General features: G+C 44.1%; 1 protein-coding gene and 1 long non-coding RNA gene across 15 annotated transcripts in view; one reads left to right on the forward strand and one right to left on the reverse strand.

Annotated features, from left to right (window-relative positions):
* LOC137633468 (uncharacterized) overlaps window positions 1-16,772 on the reverse strand; it is a 429,224-nt gene that overhangs the window by 354,694 nt on the left and 57,758 nt on the right. The gene's annotated exons all lie outside the window — the stretch shown is intronic.
* The window catches only part of LOC137633471 (uncharacterized), a 415,554-nt gene that overhangs the window by 354,581 nt on the left and 44,201 nt on the right, over window positions 1-16,772 (forward strand). The gene's annotated exons all lie outside the window — the stretch shown is intronic.

Below are 16,772 nucleotides of genomic sequence, written 5' to 3' on the forward strand. Positions count from 1 at the left end.
ACTGAAAAGACACCTTGTCAGCTCAATTGTAAGTACGTGTTTCAACACCAGGAAATCTTATATTGTGCCCTTGTTGATACAGGGGCACAGGCTGCCTTGTTAATGAGTCCATACTAAGCCAGCTTGGCATAGAGTATCATGTACTGTCTGGAAAACAGTTAGAGGGGTTGACTGGTGCCTGTACCAGCATTTTATGCTACATTCACTTAAAGGTAAAGTGTCCCTTTGTGTGGAAACATCCACTGTTGGGTTATGCAGTGGTAGCTGCCAGAGACATTAACTTTTGTTTTGCCTTTGCCAGAAATCTGCTGGATGCAGTCTACCTGATCCTGGATTCGCCCCAAGAACAGTTGGTGTAGGACCACATTACTGTTCTTCAAATTTCTCTCAAGGTACAGTCTCACCGCTGCATACCGAGACCACTGTCATGAAGGTGACTGACCCTGAACCTGACCATGTAGTGTTGGGGAATGCTCTTCTGTCCTATAGTCAGGTGGTTAAGATCTCAAGAGATTATTGACAAATCCAATCTGTCATTAAAATGATCTACCCCAGAGTTCCTGCATCTCAGGTTCCACGCTCATTATCTGCCATATATAGATGTTGGTCTGACCTGGAGGTGCACCAGGCTCTGCTAGTGAAACAAGAGCCCAAATAGCTCAGCAGTACCTGTAGTCAACTTCAATTTCCTGATAGACCTGGTTGCAGACACACCTGCAAAATGCTCACTAGGGAATAGGTAAAATGATTGCAATGCTCCGTCAACGCGTTTGGCACAAATCCTCGATTAGTGTAATCAGGGATATGTCCTGAACGTGTTGAAAATGTCAGAATTTTAAGATCTCGCGGAAGGTTGTTGCCGCTGCCAACTTTGAAAATAGTGACCTCTTCTCTTTTTGAATTGGTCACTATGGACCTTGTGAGTCTCCCAACTAGTACTGGTTTTATCAAATTGCTTTCAGCAGCAACGAGAGACCCATGGGCTGTAGGACATCCTTGGTACAAACCGTTTAAGGAGGGTTCTCAGATTCTTCAGAAGGTGCACTTGTTGAGACACCTGACGAATAAGATCACCCCTAGGTTTGAGATGGTATTCCGTGTTACTTAGGTACAAGAGAATAAGATCACCTATGAGCATAAGGAACTGACCAATGGTGAACTAGTAAGGGCTCCCCATATCACTAAAAGCATGGTTAGAGATTCCAGCCTATCTCTATCTCTGGAGGCCCTTTCTCTCGTATCCGGCAACAGAGACTCCGGATAGTTGAGGGATTGTTGATACTAGCCCAACTTCTTTCTGATATCTCGGATAGTTCTGACTCCATTTGTCATGGTAACCAGTTTGGTGTGGCTGCTGTAGTTGCATCATATCTTTTGACTCAAGATCCTAACAAATCCCATAGGCATAGGAAAAGTTATAGTCCTGCAAGAAGTCTTACTAAGCCCAAGCCCATCCTCAAATCAGTTAAGACTTATGAGTGAAAGAGGCCATTGAATGCTTGGTTATATCCACCTGGAGATTTTAATGAAACCCCTACATTAAAGCTGGAAATAGTTCAGGATTTTATGGTCCTCCAACTGTGTGAGATCAGTTCCACTGATATTGGGTGACACACCAAAATTTGGACTCCTAAATTGGTGGTTCGCTTTCCTAAGCCAGAAGTTCCAGCACCTTGTTTCTTAACCTCCTCTTTCCAGGAGGAAGATGTTTTTCCTACCAAGCAAGTTTGGAATTTTGGGAAGCATCCAGTATTTTGCTGTTGGAACAACTTCTAATGGTTCCAAGATTTCCAGCAGACTTATCTAGACCTACTAGTGTAGAAAGCCCTCTTTCTGACTTAGCAGTGTCCACTCATCCAGATTATGGCTTCTCCGGTTTTTTACAGCCTTATTTTGAGGATCGACGGTTGCCCAAGAGTTCCGTTTCATGTGAATTTAGTCTCCCTTGGACTACATCCAAAGGTTCAATGTTTTACTTGCCTCTACTACAACCTCGCCTTAGAGAGGAGAACTCGTCTCACTTTAAATCAGAATGAATCTGCGGATAAGGAATTGTCTTCCACTCCTGAGCTTCCTTAGAATTCTGACCCTTTCCAGCATTCCAATGGAAGCCTGAAACTCAGGTCAGATCTTGAGGTTGAAGTGGAGCAGTCTGGTTTACCTACTATGAACACGACAGCTCCTTTTGGGTCTTCTCGAACAGAGCTACCTCCTAAACCAACATCTGACTTCTCAGGGCTTTAATCGTTTTCTTCCGAGTCGAAATCAGAGATCATAGTTAACTTGCAAGTACAAGCTTCTCTGCGAGGTTATCAACCAGTTAGAGTCACCCAGTCTTTATCTGGAGAGTAGCCGTCTTAGCTTATTTCTATTGCCGAGAAAGATCAATACTGCTCACCAGCAAATCACTGAATTCCATCGTATTCAGAGACGGAATTTTGAGACTCGGAAGAAGCCTATAAAATCTATAAAGTACAGAAGTTTTTTACCTTAAAATCTTTTTTTTTTTTTTTGGTATATTAATTTTTTGGAACCGATACTTAAAGGCTGAGAAAAAGGGCAGGTTACATGAGGAAAAGACTGTGTTAGCGGAACTATTTGATGTACTCTGTCACGTTTAGAATAGAGAATTGAGTCTGAAGGTCCATTGATTAGGTACATGAGTACTGTATGTTGATTGTATTTCCTGTATTTGACTGGAAAAAACTTTGTAAAGTCTATGATGACAAGGATGACAAATTCATTTTCATTTCATGTACTGTACATATTCATTTCCTTTTATCATCCTATCATCCCAATGTAATTTTATTTCTGTAACACAATACTACAAACTGTAATGGTGTGAAAGTTTACCATTTTATCACCAGGGTGTTGTGATAGTCATAGGGAGATTTCTCTGAAGTAATTTCTATGGAATTCTAGAAGGCATTCCATTCCTGCGGAACACAAAACGAATCAGAGGGACTCCTAAGTGGTCTGGCGTGGGGATTGACAAACTGATAGATAATAGGATGGATGCAAGAAGTTGATGAAAGATAGTGTAATTTACCGTTATACTCCACTTTATAAATAAAAGCAATAATGTACCAGAAATCCTTTAAGCTTTAGCATTAATATTCATCAACTTTGAAACTGCAACTTTTGAAGGATATCCTTCTGCTCTGGGATTTTCCGACGATGGTTTGTGGCTTGGCGCTTTCCCATTCAAAATTAATTCCATTAAAGGTACTGTAAAACAGTTGACCTGAAATGAAATGGTTTTTCCAGATCCTGAAGTCCTCAGAAAGTGACAAAGAAACACAGAGATCCTGGTTATAGGATTTGACTTGAGAGTAAAACCCAGTAAATGTTCCTTTGCATTACCACTAGAAGAGTGATCACACTTTTTTCTGTGATAAAATTCAAATTGATATTGGCACGATCAACAATGCTTTAGACCAGAGTCCATCATCTTGGATCCCAACACAGGTTTTATGCACTGATCTGAAGCTTGAAGAAATGTTCTTTCACATAATTATATTGTGGAGAAAAAGATATTACGAAGACCATGAACTTTGGTGAATAGCCAAGTGTCATTGGATGCTTGACTCAACCCTTAGAACTAGGCAACAGGTAATATGACAAATTCGTAGATAATTTGTATTCTTCCTAACTATACAAACCTTAGCTATTTAATAGGGGTTATTACTTTCGGCGTAGCTGAAATGACGAGCCATTAGAATTTTAACGAGGGTTTACTACCCACACCGCTAGTTAGCGGGGGGGTAGGGAGGGTAGCTTGCTATCCCCCACCCCCTTCACACACACCTGTGCTTGAGCTCACTTTGCTTAGAGGTAGGACTTCAAGGGGGATAGGGCTGGCAGGCAAGTTTGATTAAATAGCTAAGGTTTGTATAGTTAGGATAAATACAAATTACCTCCGAATTTGTATTTGTTCCATAACTGATATACAAACCACACTATTTAATAGGGGTGACTCACCCATTAGGAAGGGTGGACAGTCCCAGCCAGTACTGGCTTTTGGCTTTGCCCAGGGACTCAGTATCTGAGTGTGTCAGCACTCAACAATAAGGAGTCCATGCACCTCGCAAGACCCTTGCTACTTGGTGGGGTAGAAACTCAATCGTGCGAGTGCCCGAGAGTAAAAAGGTCTCCATAGCCTTCCTGGTACTTTCCTTCGACAAGGCCTCAGAACGTAACAGGATGCCTAGTGTCGCTAGCCAGATATCCAGCCACGAAGTGGCCTCCATGGTACACTTCGCCACTTTCTCCTAGCTAAGGATCTCCGTGGCCGAGAACGAAACTTGCCGGTTGGAGAGTCTCTCAAGAGGGACTCCCCTGGTGAGCTCTTCCAGTGAATGGTGAAGTAGGAGAGCTAAACAAGGCTCCTCAACAATGTCGAAGTACCTCCTCTGATGGACGCGAGGAGGTGGGAGGAGCTTGTTGCCGGCACTGGATCTGCTGGAGGAGGCAAGCTCGGAGAGCTGGACCTCGATCTTGGCCCTGGCACTCTTAACCCCCTGAGACCAGGGCAAGACCGCACTGGCCCTAGAGGGTTGCTGAGTCCCAAAGACTCGGTCCAAGACCGTGTCCTTGCCCTCACGAGGAGGAATCTCAGGGTCCGCAAACCCATTGAGATTCCTCATAAGTGATATAATTTGCCAGAAAGCGTGTTCTGACTCTCGCAGCTCTCCTCCTGAAGGGCTAGCAGTGAAGTCTCCCGTCCCCAAAGGCTCTACTTGGGGGGACTCATGGACGTTTTCCAAGGGCTTGGCTGGCTCCGGTCTAGGCCTTGATGACGATTTTGGTACCGTTATAGAGTCCTTCGACTCCTTCCTGGAAGGGATGCAGGATTCCAAAAGCGACGGTGGGAGGCTCTTCTCCACCCCTACCCGAGAAGACGTTTCAGCGCGAGGTGGGGTTTCCCCCATTGGTGCGATGGGGGAACGTCTCACCTCACGTGTCTCTCCTGAGGACGGGAATTCTTCGTCCAAAGGGGAGGAAGAGAACGTCTGGGGGGGTGGGGAGACCTTCCTCAAGGACTTACGCGGAGTCAGCTTTGCCCTTCTTAGGGGACCTCTTGAGCGCCTTCTTCTTCGTTCCACGATTCGCACTCCGGGCACGTGTCCGTAGGGGAACACACTCTGCCCCTACACGACGAACACAAGGAGTGCGGGTCCACCTCCGGTTTCGAAAGAAAAGCACCACACGATTTTCCGGCCATAGGCCCAGGACAACGGCGGGGATGCTCCATTACGAACTAGTAACACACCGTAAGACACAGGAACGCAAAGGGAAGGAACAAGGGAAGCACAAAGGTACCACGTGGGACCGCGGAGACACAAGGGAAGGATACAAGTATACCACGTGGAGACCACGCGAGACACAAAGAGCAGCACTGGGATTAAGGAGAGCGTCGGGATGTTATCGCGACGCGACCAGAGAACTTACTGGAGGTCGAGACCTGAGAAAGCATGCTCCCTGACCTGGGGTTAGCCTCAGGGCGCGTATCACTCCGCCTGAGGTTGACCCCCACAGAAAACGGGAGTAGGGTAAACTACACAAAACTCTGGTCGGTTGGGAGGAGATCCCAGATACTCCTAAGAAAGTAGTTCGAGGTAAGTACTCCGTGTTGGAACAAATCTTTTTTTTTTTTTTTGGTATATTAATTTTTTGGAACCGATACTTGAAGGCTGAGAAAAAGGGCAGGTTACGTGAGGAAAAGACTGTGTTAGAGGAACTATTTTATGTACTCTGTCACGTTTAGGATAGAGAATTGAGTCTGAAGGTCCATTGATTAGGTACATGAGTACTGTATGTTGATTGTATTTCCTGTATTTGACTGGAAAAAACTTTGTCAAGTCTATGATGACAAATTAATTTTCATTTTATGTACTGTACATATTCATTTCCTTTTATCATCCTATCATCCCAATGTAATTTTTTCTTCTGTAACACAATACTACAAACTGCAATGGTGTGAAAGTTTACCATTTTATCCCCAGGGTGTTGTGATAGTCATATGGAGATTTCTCTGAAGCAATTTCTATGGAATTCTAGAAGGCATTCCATTCCTGCGGAACACAAAACGAATCAGAGGGACTCCTAAGTGGTCTGGCATGGGGATTGACAAACTGATAGATAATGAGAAAATTCACAGGCTGAAGTTAATGAAAGATAGTGTAATTTACCGTTATACTCCAATTTATATATAAAAGCAATAATGTACCAGAAATCCAGTTAGCTTTAGCATTAATATTCATCAACTTTGAAACTGCCACTTTTGAAGGATACCAAATGAAAATGGCTCCATTTCTGCTCTGGTATCTTCCGACGATGGTTTGTGGCTTGGCCCTTTCCCCTTCAAAATGAATTCCCTTAAAGGTACTGTAAAACAGTTGACCTGAAATGAAATGGTTTTTCCAAATCTTGAAGTGCTCAGAAAGTGACAAAGAAACACAGAGATCCTGGTTATTGGATTTGACTTGAGAGTAAAACCCTGTAAATGTTCCTTTGCTTTACCACTAGAAGAGTGATCACACTTTTTTCTGTGAAAAAATTCAAATTGATATTGGCATGATCAACAATACTTTAGGCCTGGGTCCATCATCTTGGATCCCAACACAGGTTTTATGTACTGATCTGAAGCTTGAAGAAATGTTTTTCACATAATTATATTGTGGAGAAAAAGATATTACGAAGACCATGAACTTTGGTGAATAGCCAAGTGTCATTGGATGCTTGACTCAACCCTTAGAACTAGGCAACAGGTAATATGACAAATTCGTAGATAATTTGTATTCTTCCTAACTATACAAACCTTAGCTATTTAATAGGGGTTATTACTTTCGGCGTAGCTGAAATGACGAGCCATTAGAATTTTAACGAGGGTTTACTACCCACACCGCTAGTTAGCGGGGGGGTAGGGAGGGTAGCTTGCTATCCCCCACCCCCTTCACACACACCTGTGCTTGAGCTCACTTTGCTTAGAGGTAGGACTTCAAGGGGGATAGGGCTGGCAGGCAAGTTTGATTAAATAGCTAAGGTTTGTATAGTTAGGATAAATACAAATTACCTCCGAATTTGTATTTGTTCCATAACTGATATACAAACCACACTATTTAATAGGGGTGACTCACCCATTAGGAAGGGTGGACAGTCCCAGCCAGTACTGGCTTTTGGCTTTGCCCAGGGACTCAGTATCTGAGTGTGTCAGCACTCAACAATAAGGAGTCCATGCACCTCGCAAGACCCTTGCTACTTGGTGGGGTAGAAACTCAATCGTGCGAGTGCCCGAGAGTAAAAAGGTCTCCATAGCCTTCCTGGTACTTTCCTTCGACAAGGCCTCAGAACGTAACAGGATGCCTAGTGTCGCTAGCCAGATATCCAGCCACGAAGTGGCCTCCATGGTACACTTCGCCACTTTCTCCAAGGCTAAGGATCTCCGTGGCCGAGAACGAAACTTGCCGGTTGGAGAGTCTCTCAAGAGGGACTCCCCTGGTGAGCTCTTCCAGTGAATGGTGAAGTAGGAGAGCTAAACAAGGCTCCTCAACAATGTCGAAGTACCTCCTCTGATGGACGCGAGGAGGTGGGAGGAGCTTGTTGCCGGCACTGGATCTGCTGGAGGAGGCAAGCTCGGAGAGCTGGACCTCGATCTTGGCCCTGGCACTCTTAACCCCCTGAGACCAGGGCAAGACCGCACTGGCCCTAGAGGGTTGCTGAGTCCCAAAGACTCGGTCCAAGACCGTGTCCTTGCCCTCACGAGGAGGAATCTCAGGGTCCGCAAACCCATTGAGATTCCTCATAAGTGATATAATTTGCCAGAAAGCGTGTTCTGACTCTCGCAGCTCTCCTCCTGAAGGGCTAGCAGTGAAGTCTCCCGTCCCCAAAGGCTCTACTTGGGGGGACTCATGGACGTTTTCCAAGGGCTTGGCTGGCTCCGGTCTAGGCCTTGATGACGATTTTGGTACCGTTATAGAGTCCTTCGACTCCTTCCTGGAAGGGATGCAGGATTCCAAAAGCGACGGTGGGAGGCTCTTCTCCACCCCTACCCGAGAAGACGTTTCAGCGCGAGGTGGGGTTTCCCCCATTGGTGCGATGGGGGAACGTCTCACCTCACGTGTCTCTCCTGAGGACGGGAATTCTTCGTCCAAAGGGGAGGAAGAGAACGTCTGGGGGGGTGGGGAGACCTTCCTCAAGGACTTACGCGGAGTCAGCTTCGCCCTTGGAGAAGTTACCACGTTCGAAACTTCTCTCTTCCTCTTCAGGGGAGTAGAAGCTGCCAAGGATTTGTGGCGCAAGTCAGAGAAAACAGGCTTAAACGCCTGCATGACAGCTCTGACCAGACTCCCAAACCAAGGCTGCTGGCTGACGGCTGCACTGTCAGTTACTCCCTCTGGAGGGAAAGGGACCGATCAATCCCTGGTAGGAGTTACCAAAGCTGGGTTCGCCTAAAGAGAATAATGATCCTGCAAAGAAGAATGGGAAGAAACGTCCCTGAACCTTTCTGGAACTTTCCCCCCTGCCGGTGAGCGCACTGATCTGCGCTTTCGGGGGGGGGGGGGGGGGGGGGGTGTTGAACGTGACGATGATGACCTGGCCGCGCGTTGTCCTGCAGCCTCGCGTGTGGGTGGTTGCTGATTGCGCAAGGGCGAGTGATGGCGCGTAGGGGCGCGCGATGGAGATATCAGAGGGTGCGTCGATGGAAGATTGCGCGCTCATGCGCGCGAAGGTGAATGATCGCACACGCGCGCGCAGGGTCCCTCTGAAGAACCCGTGCGGGCGAAGATACCGTTGGGCGCGCGCAGGAGACACATCCCTTGCGCGCGGGCGCGCATGAGCGCATACATCTGGTCTTGGAGATGGGCATGGGCGCGCAGGGCGCACGTGCGTAACCTCGTGGGCACGAGTCGGAGACTGCGCGCGAAGATGTGCTGGCAAGGGATGGTACGCAGGTGAAGAGTGACGGCGTGCTGGCGAGCGCTGAAGATTAGTAGAAGACAATGTCTTCCCTACTGCGCCCAGATCCGAAGATCGTGGGCGCGCAGAAGATCGTTGGCGCGCAGGAGAACGATGGCGCGCATCAGGTTGAGGGCGCGCAGTAGCGCGTTGGCGATCAGGAGAACGCTGGTGCACAGGTGAGTGATGGCGCGCAAGTGAGCGCTGGCGCGCTTTATCAGGAACCTCCAACGATGGGCGCTGGCGCGCCTTCTCAGGAACATCCATCGATGTGCGCTGGCGCGCAGGTGAGCACTGGCGCGCTATAGCAGAAACATTCAGCGATGTGCGCTGGCGCGCTTTATCAAGAACCTCCAACGACGTGCGCTGGCGCGCAAGTGAAACCTGGCGCTTAAGGGAAGTATGTGCAATATTTTTGCCCATATGCCCTTTTTGCCCCGAAGGGACTGATGTCTGCTTTACAACAGGATGCGTTGGCGCCCACAGCGCATCAGCAGCCAGGAATGGTGACAGCAGGTCTAGGAGATCGCGAACGATCTGCGGAGAGGTCCAGGGTTGTAGCTGGAAGAGTCGGTTCACAATGGCGAGGTTCCTCTGCGGCGGACTGCGGCGACAAAGAACCAAAGAGGAGCCTCCTCACACCCTTGTGAGGTGAAGGAAGACCTCTCCGACGAAGAGGAAGGCGGGCTTTATGCCTTATGTGCCCTCTGGGGGCCGTGGGGTCAGCAGTCCTCCGAAGAGGAGTCTCTGTAAGTGAACTTCCCCGAGAGGAAGAATCACCGGCAGGAGAGACCGTTGGACTTAAGTTCCTCCCTCGAAGCATGAGAAGAGGGAGAAACTAAGCCTTCAGCAACAACAAGTTGATCATGAGCAGAGGTTTGAGAAATCACATCGGAAGCCTCTGCCAACCCAACGTTGACGATAGACAGAGGATCAACCTCTGCTAAAGTCGGCGATTGCTTGACAGAGGCCCCCAACCAGATGATGTCAAACAAGGCTTCCTTGGAGGGTGAACCATGGAGCCCCAAGGAAGACCAAAGCTGAAATAAATCATTAGTACAAACATCAAAATTTATTTCCTCACCCAGGGGAGGAGGAGGAGCTGCCTTGCTATGGGAGGCAACTCCCTCTCCCGAACCTCGAGGTCGGTCAACAGAACCATGGCCTACGCTTCCACTCGACAGTTTCTCGGAAGAAACCGATCGAGTGGGAGCTTCGGAGGAGGTTTGGGCAACGGAAGAAGAGCCCTTGGGATTTTCTCCTTTCAAAGACACCTTCGAAGGAGAAATATCCCGTCTGGACTTCTTCTTCCGTCGCCGAGAAAACCTCTCCCACTGGGAGGTAGACCACTCCCTACACTCACCACACTTATTTTCACTATCACACCGCTGGCCCCTACAATACTGTAAGGGTAAAGGGTGTGAGGGTCCGTCTCGACCGCCGACATAAACGTACCACAAGGGCGGTCGGGTAATCCAGGACACTTCCTCATGATCCTAGAGGCCAACTTCAGACACTCTGTAGAAGAAAAAGTAAAGACAAAAGCATTAATGGCTGTCAAAAAGGCGAGGGTGAGAGCGGACACGTCCGTCTACCACCCGAGCCGAGAGCAAAGTGAGCTCAAGCACAGGTGTGTGTGAAGTGGGGGTAGCAAGCTACCCTCCCTACCCCCTGCTAACTAGCGGTGGGGTAGTAAACCCTCGTTAAAATTCTAATGGCTCGTCATTTCAGCTACGCTGAAAGTAATAACCCCTATTAAATAGCGTGGTTTGTATATCAGTTACGGAACAAATCCTTTTCATAAGGATTTGAGATATTTCTTAATATGCTACCTTTATGATACTTTTCCAATCGACATTCAGAACACGAGGATGCCTGTGAACGGCATGCCTGCTCCAAAAGGCACAGAGGGAGTGAAGATCTACAACCGGCTTCGACACGAAGCAGTTGCAGCGTCTATCCTTCCCTTGCCAAACACTAAGTCCCTGCTTCCATTTTGTTTTCATCCATCATACTGCAAAGAGAAAGGATTAAAAGTTTTGGAAGATGTTTTATACATTTGGACACAACAACATCTGAAGCTAAAGTAATTAAATGCATATAAGGCATAAATGACTGAATAATTCAGTGGTAGGCTGTCACATATGCCAACGAGCCACGGACAAACCTCTCTTTGTCGTTGAATATGCAGGACACCAGGCCACACTTTTCTGCGAATATCTTTCTAGCAGAGAAGGCCAACTCCCGAAACCGATGATCTTTGGAAGACGTTGCAAAGTTCCCACGACGGCGGCCATTCCTGGAAGAAGGAAGCTAGCTATAGAATACCTTTGAGGCAGAAGGTCTTAAACTTACAAACATTCATTGATGCAAACAAAAAACCAATTGAAACCATAAAAATTGGATATTGTATCACATGTTCATAATGATATACTGTAATTAAACAATATTACATAACTTAAATGCAGTAAGCAAGAGGACATTTGCAATATGAAACCGAATTATTTGTTGACTTTTACATCTGAAAATCCTCAGAATGTGAGTTAGGTGAAGTCTACCACAGCCCAAAATGTAAACAAATTTAACTTTTTAGAACCTTTTAAGTTTGTAAGCTGAGGTTACTCACAGATGTTAGCTTATTACTATTCTGCAGAAGGACTCTTGAAAATTGAAATGGTCTGGATATAATGATGGATAAGAGGATTAGAAAAGAAGAGGAGGAGAGAGAAAGAGCAACAGTGATGGTCCTTAACCCTGGATAGGTACGATGGGTCGTTTGCGACCCCGAGCGTCAAAAAAAAACAGGTTTTTCTCACGTGACTCACCCCCGTGACTGAATTTGTGGGTGATCGACCTGCAGGAGGTGTCTCCCCTACACGCTCTAGTAGTGTCCAGATGTGCATTGCTGTAGCTGTACCCCTTCCCCGATTTCTGAGACGCGTCGGGGTCGAGCGCGACCGAGTTTACCCTTCTAAGGTAGTTTGCCTAATTATCAAAGTTATTACGTATTATGAAATTGTCGTAGAATGGTGCAACTTGTATAGGTTATCAGTTGTGGAAAGTCTTGGTGGATTGTTTGGCTACCATGTGCATGATTTTTTTTTTAGTTAAAATGTCGTTCATCACCACGAGGACCATTTTACCGCGAGTGTCCCTTTTTCATTTTTTTTCATTTTTTTGCCAAGTCATTTTTCCGTAAGATATTGCCAAATAGGGTCGTAAAACTTTTGCTTGTTTAGTGTTGGAAAGTGTGTCTAGATGATCTGGCTACCCATGCATGACTTTGTTTTTGTCAGATACGACTTAGTTATTGGTATATTGGGTATTTAACTGCGGTTACCAATTTCTGTTTTTTTTTCAATATTTGTAAAAATTACTACGTAGTAAGGAATTGCCGTATATTATTCATTTTTTTTTCATGTTTATATGTTAGAAAGTGTGCCTTGATGGTTGGGCTAACACGTGCATGTCTTTTTTTTTATCTGAGATTCCGTATATTAGAATGTCTGGCATTTTACAGCGAGTGTCCCTTTTTAATTTTTTTTCATTTTTTTGCCAAGTCATTTTTCCGTAAGATATTGCGAAATAGTGTCGTAAAACTTTTGCTTTTTTAGTGTTGGAAAGTGTGTCTAGATGATCTGGCTACCCATGCGTGATTTTGTTTTTGTCAGATACGACGTAGTTATTGGTATATTGGGTATTTAACTGCGGTTGCCAATTTCTGTTTTTTTTCAATATTTGTAAAAATTTACTACGTAGTAAGGAATTGCCGTATATTATTGATTTTTTTTTCATGTTTATGTGTTAGAAAGTGTGCCTTGATGGTTGGGCTAACACGTGCATGTCTTTTTTTTTATCTGAGATGCCGTATATTAGAATGTTGGGCATTTTTCCGCGAGTGCCCCTTTTTATTTGTTTTGCATTTTTTTGTAGTCATGTTACCGTAAGGAATTGGCAAGTAGTGTCGCAAAACTTATATTTTTATAGTGTTGGAAAGTGTTTCTAGATGATCTGGCTACCCATGCCTATTTTTTTTTAGCCAGATATGGCGTATATATAAGTATGTGTTCGATTTTCCTGTGATTGCCATTTTTTCGTTTTTTCCCATTTCTTTCAAAATTACTACGTACTAAGGAACTATCACAGAGTAATATTTCATTTATATGTTTATTTGTCGGAAAATGTGCCTTGATGGTTTGCCTAGCACGTGGCTGAAATTTTTTTTTTCTGAAATGCCGTATATTAGAATGGCCATTTTTCCACGAGTGCCCCTTTTTATTTGTTTTGCATTTTTTTGTTTAGTCATGTTACCGTAAGGAATTGGCAAGTAGTGTCGCAAAACTTATAATTTTATAGTGTTGGAAAGTGTTTCTAGATGATCTGGCTACCCATGCCTATTTTTTTTTTAGCCAGATATGGCGTATATATAAGTATGTGTTCGATTTTCCTGTGATTGCCATTTTTTCGTTTTTTCCCATTTCTTTCAAAATTACTACGTACTAAGGAACTATCACAGAGTAATTATTCATTTAGATGTTTATTTGTCGGAAAATGTGCCTTGATGGTTTGCCTAGCACGTGGCTGAATTTTTTTTTTCTGAAATGCCGTATATTAGAATGTTAGCCATTTTTCCGCGAGTGCCCCTTTTTATTTGTTTTGCATTTTTTTGTTTAGTCATGTTACCGTAAGGAATTGGCAAGTAGTGTCGCAAAACTTATATTTTTATAGTGTTGGAAAGTGTTTCTAGATGATCAGGCTACCCATGCCTATCTTTTTTTTAGCCAGATATGGCGTATATATAGGTATGTGTTCGATTTTCCGGTGATTGCCATTTTTTCGTTTTTTCCCAATTCTTTCAAAATTACTACGTACTAAGGAACTTTCACAGAGTAATGATTCCTCTAGATGTTTATTTGTCGGAAAATTTTGTTTACTTTTTTTTGATTGAATATCATCAAATTTTTTTAGCTAAAATATTATATTGTTTTACATTTTTTTTTCGATTTTATTTCCCTTCAAAAAAATTTTTTTGGGTCAGAATTTTAATTTTATAGTCGTAAAATAATCGACAATTATCCAGCAACCCACCATACAATTTTTATGCATATCCAATAATAATTAATTAGTAAATAACACCTTGAAATTGACATACCCTTCCTACATTTCAAGTGGCAGATTAGGGAGTCTGAGTCAGTGTGGTTGGCGGCCATTTTGTGGACATATCCGAAGCGTAAGCTGCCCTATCTATATATATTCTTGTTCCCTATAGAATTTGTGATATTTTGGTATATTTTTACCTGCATAAATATCATATTATATATTAAATATATGTATTTTTTTACAAAATTTCTAAGTACTCAAAAAATTACCTTTAGATATGGCCCCTGATATAAATGTAATTTACAAAATAATGAAGATTTTTTTACATATTTCTATTTTAGGATAACATATGTTTATTCCCTAAAAAAATTAGCCACTTCCTATTTCATTTGGGTACCCAAAAAAATTCATGAAATTTGGACAAATTTTTTTGGCCAAAAAAAGTTACCCTTTTTTTCTCATTTCAGATCTTCACCTCCATGGGTCTGACTTCATCCAAAATACATCAAGATGTGTCCTAAACATTAAAGAATCAATTCCTAAAAGGATTTGTGTATATATGTATAAACTTTTTTTTATGAATTTTTATGTCAGGTCTTTTTTTTCTACTTAATTTTTCAAAATATTTATAATAAATAGTTTTTCTGCAGATGAGTAGTATTTATCTTTACAGTTGTTTTAAGCATTCATTGAAGTTTTTTTTGGCAAAAGAAAAAAGGAGGTTACTGCAAAAACTGATTTTTCAAGAATTTTTTTTGGCGTCGGGGTCGTTCGCGTCCGAGTATACCCTTAAAGGGGTGTCCGAGGAGCGTACCTATCCAGGGTTAAATAAGATAAACATGAAAAATTTATATTTATCCTAACTATATAAACTCGAGTCCTTTACTATAGGAGAATGGATAACGGCGAAACTGATAAAAGGCCGTCAAAGCTTTAACGAGGTGTAAACAGCCTGTGGGTGGCAGGGAGACGTCTCGCTGTAACCGCACTTGGATTGCAGCCGGGAATTGTTCTGGGGGTTTGTTGTGATGGCGGGAAAGTTTTAGTGAAGGTTTGTATACTTTGGAAATAGACAAATTATTCTTAAAAATGTTTTCATTCATTCCAACCCAAAAACAAACCATCAACCTTTACTATAGGAGACTCATCCTTACTATTATTAGAAGCCAAGCTACAACCCTAACTGGAAGAGCAAGAAGCTATAAGCCCAGTGAGGAAAGGAAAGAAGGAAATAAATAAATAAACTTCAGGAGAAGTAATGAACAATCAAAGTTAAATATTTTAAGAACAACATTAAAATAGATCTTTCATATTTCAACTATAAAATATTCAAAAAATAAGAAAAATTAGAAGTAAGATAGAATAGTGTGCCTGAGACACCTCACATAAAGAGATCTCTACCCCAAGATAGTAGAGGACCAAGGTACAGAGGCTATGACACCACCCAAGGAGAGGGAACAATGGTAGTTTGATGTTGAAATATTCTCTTGGGTAGGAGGAAGTCTCTGTTCCAACTGAATTTACCACTCAAAATGCTCGGGGGGAGGGGGGGGGGAGCTTCACGTCTAGAAGATCTATTGGGTGAAGATCTAGAGGAAGGAGAAGGTGTGACAAGTGAAGTTCAGGAAGGCAAAGATCTAGTAGAAGGTGACCTCTTACTAGAGGAGAGATCCCGCTGAAGCTGAGTCACAACCTAGTGATAGGGCTCCAAAGAGCTACAAAGGTCCAATGAGGAAGACCTTGTACAGTGCCAAGCTACAGCTGAGGTAGAGACCTTATGACAAGCAGGAGGGTAAAGAGAAGGCTCGGGATGGGCCGGTCATGCGAGAGCGCCAGCTGCTGAGGAGAAGACATCACCAGGGCAATGACCTACAGGTGATATTTCACCTCCTGGAACTGCTAGAGCTTCTCTGAAAGGGAGTCCAGACTCCCCCAGAGATCACCACAGCACTCATGAGGCATCAGCTGTGTGAAGAAAGAGATGGTGAGTCCCCCTGAGGAGGAGGTGCTGCCGTTTGGCAAGGGAAAACGACATGACCTGTTTGTCCAAGGCTTAAACGACCATCACTCCTACTCGAGTAGGGAGTTCTGGAGGAGGAAAAGGGCACCCTAGACTTCTTCAACTTTGAGGTTGACCCTGAAGGGGAAGAATCCCTCTTGGACTTCTCTTTCTTCCTACTGCCAAACAACACCCACTAGGAGGATGGCTACTCCCTACACTCACTCCATGGAGAGGCCTCGGAGCATACGTGGCCTCTGCAGGACCAACACGGCCTGTGAGGATCTACTTCTACACTACTCATGAAGGCGCCGCAAGTATGGGGCGGCACCTACAGGCATGTCCGCCTGACGAGTAGAGGGGAAGGCAATAAAAAGAAAAAAAAACCAACACACTTGTCCTCTCTGATGGGTGGAATCATGTGGGGTTACAGCGAGCTGCCTCCTCGATGGTTGTTTACACCTGGGTGAAGTGTTCCAGCTTCATTTTCATCCCTTTTCCTAAAGAGAAGGACGATGATAGTTTGTCTTGGTGTTGTGACAAACTAAAACAAAACAAACAACAACTGATCATGAGGCAGTATTCCATAATGCTGTTAGTCAGAAATTGAATTGTGAAATGTTCGTTTTGTATTCAAAAGTAAAAACAAGAGGGATGGAACACCCATATATCTCTGAGAGAGAGAGAGAGAGAGAGAGAGAGAGAGAGAGAGAGA

The sequence above is a fragment of the Palaemon carinicauda genome, chromosome 43 (assembly GCF_036898095.1).
Source record: "Palaemon carinicauda isolate YSFRI2023 chromosome 43, ASM3689809v2, whole genome shotgun sequence".
Taxonomy (NCBI): domain Eukaryota; kingdom Metazoa; phylum Arthropoda; class Malacostraca; order Decapoda; family Palaemonidae; genus Palaemon; species Palaemon carinicauda.